The following is a 5,227-nucleotide window of genomic DNA, read 5'->3' as shown; positions in this document are numbered from 1 at the left end:
CCCATTCGAGGTCGTTTGTCGCTTCCGCTGAATATGACTGGCGGGGTTTCCCTTTTTTTTTTTTTTTACACAGCCTTGTACTCTGTACTGATAATGACCTTTTTGTGCAGCAGGGTTGCGGTACAACCTGACTCGTGAGGAAGAGTGCCGCGTGGCACGCATCAGAGGTTGCTGGCGGAATCGCAACTTGCTGGACTTCCGTCTCCTTACAGGCTGGGAGTTGCTGGTGGATCAGCAACTGACTCGTGCCGTTGGTAAGTACCTCCACTATATCACACCCTTGGTGATATTGTCATGCTGATTGGTTTGTTACTTCTTTTTTTTTTTTAGAAACTCTGCCGGGGAACAAAGCGAGCCGTGACGCCTTCGCAAAAGCCATGGACCGTGCTGAAATTAACAACTTCCTGGAATCCATGTACGCGTCTGTCCTGGGTGCTCAGAAGACGGTGGTGAACCCGGAGACGCTGGCGCTGAGCCCGTCCGAGGTTCCGGTGGTGCTGCCAATGCCGCACCATTCTCACCTTGGTGGTGACAGGTTGCCTGCTGTTCAGGCAGGGACCGGCGTGGCGAACGAGGCGGCGCCGCGGAAAGAGAGAGCGCCAGCGATACGGCGCGGGGTACAGAAGAAAGCGGTGCGCCCAACGGAGGGTGTCACCATATTGGAGCCGCCGACGGGGGGTTCGAGGCCTGCCATTGCTGGAAGCACGCGGGCGCTTTAGCGAAAATGCAGTCAACCCGACTCGGACGGGGAAGAGGAGGAAGTAGAGATAACCGGGGCTCGCGAGCAGCCGAAGAAGTCAAGGCAGGCTCCGCCCGAGGCTCCCGCTGACGTGGCTAAAGCGGTGGGTACGAGCGGCTTGGACTCATTTGCCGCTTACGCCGAGTTCCTGAATGACGGTGAACGGGAGTTCCTGTATCACCTTTGCGAGCGGTTGGGGTTCGGCGACCTGGAGGGGATTGTACGGTCGACCGCCGTCAACTAATCGCCCTTCAGCACAGCCTTTGGGTACGTCGCCGTTGGGCTACATGAGATGTTCCAGGCGGCGTCAAAACAGCCCCTAGTTGAGCGGGAGCTCAGAGAGGAGGTGGCGGGCCTACAGAGGGACTTGGGGAAGGCCCAGGAAAGGTTGGCTGATGTCGAGCGACGCTTGACAAAGGCCGACTGCGATGCCGCAGACGCCCGTGGCAAGTTGGCTGTTGCCATCGAGCGGCACTTGGAGCGGAACGAACAGTTCGCCAAGTTGGAGCAAGACATGTCCCTGCTGCGGGATCGAGTGGCCGCCAAGGATAAGAAGGTTGAGATCCTTCAGCGGGAGTCCGCCGCCAGACAGGCTGAGGTTAAGCGGCTAGAGGGTGAAGTCGCTCGCCTGGAGGCTGAGGGGAGCAGTGCTGCGGCCGCCGCTGTTGAGTCATACAAGCAGTCGGCGGAGTACAAGAAGGCGCTGACCGAAGCAGCGAAGGCCGGTGCCCTAGCTAATGTGGAAATGCTGCAGCAGAAGGGCGCCATCGATTGGGCGAAAGCGTCGATGCCGGTCGTGCAGCCATCGAAGGAAGCTCCGCCTACAACAAGTACCACCCCTGCTGCCGCCCCTGGTCAGGTTGAAGGAGCCTGCTCGGGTAGTGGGGAGAGTGGCTGACTTCCGGAGGGCGACTCTCAGCGGACGCCTACCCAGTCCGAGGTGTCTCGTGCTGGGTTCTTGGCGGCCCACACCCGGGCGGATGGCACAATAGAGACCCCCAGTCCCACAGCCCGAGGGTCCGACCAGACTAGCCGTTCACATCCGCCGCAGGCCGCCAGTGGAGATGCTGAAGGTAGCGGAGCCGACCTCGCCAACCCCGCCATCCCCGCCAACCCAGAATAGGAGTAGGAAAGTTTTTTGTAGCCGCTGAGGCATAAATATTTGATGTAATTCACTTGGGATATAAATGAAATTTCGGAACCTAAGCTCTTATACTTTGTTTTTCTTTTGTTTGTGATGATGTGTGTACCGCTAGAGGTCTTGACAATTTTGCTTTTGGCCATGAATGAAACATTAAAGGAATTAAAATTGGTCCAAGTGCACAATGTAGCCGACGTAGTCTGCTAACTGGCGTTGCCAGTTGCCCCCAGAGCTAGACTTGGTAACAATGGTTTGAATAATTCTTCGTTTCATTGATAACTGTCTGAACAGTGTTTACAAAAGCGGGGTCGTACTCGTTGGGTAGCTTCCCTTAGCTAAATATTGAACAAAAATTTAGCTAAGTCAAGATGCTCTTGGGTAGCGGTATGACTATTTGTAGTAATACCGAAGGTGTTCGGTATTCCAAGGGTGGGTCGTTGTGACGCCATCCTTGTCCATTAAGTAGAAGGTGCCTGGGCTAACGACCTCTACAATTTTGTATGGACCTTCCCAAGTTGGGCAGAGTTTTGTTGGCGGTGGTATGACTTCTTTCATTACCTAGTCCCCCAGTTGGAGGTTGCGGGCTTTGACCTTGGCGTTGTAGAAACGCGATACCCGTCGCTTGTTCTGGAGATTGCGCAAATGGGCTGCGTCTCGCTTTTCCTCTAGGAGATCCCTGTCAAGGTTGACGCCGTCGCTGTTGGTCTCGGGGCAGTAGCCTTCGACCCTAGTGGTTGGTTGGGTTACCTCGATAGGCAGGATGGCCTCATTTCCGAACATCATACAAAAGGGGGTTTCACCTGTGGCGGAAGTTGGGGTTGTTCTGATGGCCCATAGAACTTCTGGGAGCTTCTCCGCCCACAAACCCTTGGCCTTATCGAGCTTCTTCTGTAACAGCTTCTTGATTATCTTGTTTACCGCTTCGACCTAGCTGTTGGTTTGGGGGTGAGCGACTGATGCAAAACGCATCTTGGTGCCCAGGTTGGCGGTGAAAGAGATGAGTTCCTTATTGTTGAACTGTGTGCCGTTGTCTGTGATGATTGCATGCGGGACACCGTAGCGGCAGTAGATGTTCTTCCAGAGGAAGTGAATTACCTTGGCGGTAGTTATTGCCGTCAGGGGCTCTGCCTCTATCCATTTGCTGTTGTAGTCGATGGCGACAATGATGTATTTGAACTGACCTTTGGCGGTTTGGAATTTTCCCATCAAGTCCAGGCCCCACGTTGAGTGAATCCAGGGACCGACGATAACCGACAGAGGTTCCGCCGGGGCATGTGGAAGATCAGCATATTGTTGGCATTTGTGACAAGATTTTGATATCCGCCGGGTGTCATCACCAAGCGTAGGCCAAAAGTAGCCTTGTCGCATTGTGCGATTAGCCAAGGATCTGGCGCCTGAATGATTTCCGCATTCTCCGCCATGTATTGTGGCCAGCACGACCTTTCCCTCCTCTGGGGTTAGACGGCGGAGGTTGGGGTGAGTGAATCCTTGGCGGTAAAGTTTGCCGCTCTGTATGTTGTAACGGGTTGCTCTGCGCTGGAGCTGTCGCGCCTTGATCTTGACAGGACCCGCCCCGAATTTCACCCCGAAATCCGAAGTAGTCCTGCGGGGCCCACCTTAGAAGAAATTCTACCAAAAATTTGGTAGAACTTCCCCTAAAAATGGACTACCCAAAACATGTAGAAACAGACAAAGCACTTCAAGCAAACTAACCTTATGCTCCTGGAGCCACCCTGCTCCCCATTTCACAACATTCCCCAACTCGCAAAACACAAAACTCAACTGAACAATACCAATCCCAAAGGTTATCAGAGCAATACTAATACACAAGGAAATAAAAAGTAAAGGATCAAGGGATACTACAATGCGGAAGTGGTGACAATTATGCCTCAAATGTCATGTACGCCCGACCTCCACTAATTCACCTGCAAACTGGGCATTTGGAACCGAAGGGCCTAGGAGAAAGTACATAAAAACGTTAGCATGAGTGGACAAAAATAAACAATTTCAAACAAAAGGGATTTTATACTTTCCCACATTTATTTCTTTAAGAAATTCCCGATGCATGCAATGATTAACGAAAATAAAACAAGAGGAATTCCGCTCATGAAAACCGACTAGCCCGCTAGTCACAAACGATTAAAAGAAAAGGTTGAAACTCTGATACTCAAGGAAATAAAACCAGCCCCGCTGGCTAAAATAAATCGGACTAGCCCCGCTAGTCGAAAATAGTATAATGAGTAGGGGAAGACGATAGCCATACGAGTGAGCCTCCCAGGCTCGGGTGATAGTCTCCCAGGCTAAAGTACTCCCATTACTCCCGTAATATACCCTTACGAAACTATGTGTAGCGATAGGATAATGGGCTTGAGAATTACTGTCACAGAGACGGTAACCAGCGCCACAAAGGCGGAGGGCTTCGGTGATCCCATCACCTCGCCACAAAGGCGGAAGATCAATGCTAGCAATGATAATAGTCACCCAAAGTATGGCAAAAGAAAATCCGAAAACCACATAAATCCATAAAGCTTCCCCAACTCTCGCAAATGAATTTCCAACGACGTGTTCCACACGCCAAGATAATCTCGAGTTTGAAATAAATAGGAAGAAATAATAATAAACATAATCTCCATAAATCGAAACAAAACCAATTCCAAGATCAACATCAGGGCATTCCCAATGCCAAAACCGAAGTCGATAAATAAATAAGGAATATAACTCCATCGAAATCCCATTTCAAAAATCCTTTAAAAGTCTCAAATCGAAATAGAATATGATTAAAAGTATAATTCCGGAAATCACCTCGAAAATATATAATTCGTCAAATAAGATTATAAATCATAATCAACTTCGGAAACAAATCATTATCGAAAGCACTTATATGAGATAAAGCGAAATCGATCTCTGAGACTAAATCACACGCTCGAAATGTAAATTGATAACTAAATAGAACATATTCAAAGAAATAAATGCATGCATCATTTACTTAAAAAAAAAAGTCCACTCACAGTATTTAGCTAGTCCAGTCAACGATCGGTATCCTCCTCATATGAAGACTCCTCTCGTCCTGTACTAATAATACTCGTAAAAACGTAATTACAGGACGGAAATTAAATTTACGATAATTAGTTAATGAAAAATCCTAATCATCCCCTTAAACCGAACTCTTTCAATCCCTCTCGGATTCCCTCCAAACTACCATAGAGTCCAATTCGTCGATATATAATTTCTAGGTATTATACAAGAGAAATCCGATCGTCGGATTCTCGATATTCAATAACTGGTATTATAGTTTTCCAACAATTCAAAATCCAATCCAACTCTTCCAATTTTCACCAAAATCACAA

The sequence above is a fragment of the Rosa chinensis genome, chromosome 7, assembly GCF_002994745.2.
Source record: "Rosa chinensis cultivar Old Blush chromosome 7, RchiOBHm-V2, whole genome shotgun sequence".
Taxonomy (NCBI): Eukaryota; Viridiplantae; Streptophyta; class Magnoliopsida; order Rosales; family Rosaceae; genus Rosa; species Rosa chinensis.
The sequence above is the reverse complement of the archived record's forward strand: the minus strand, read 5'-3'. Positions refer to the sequence as shown.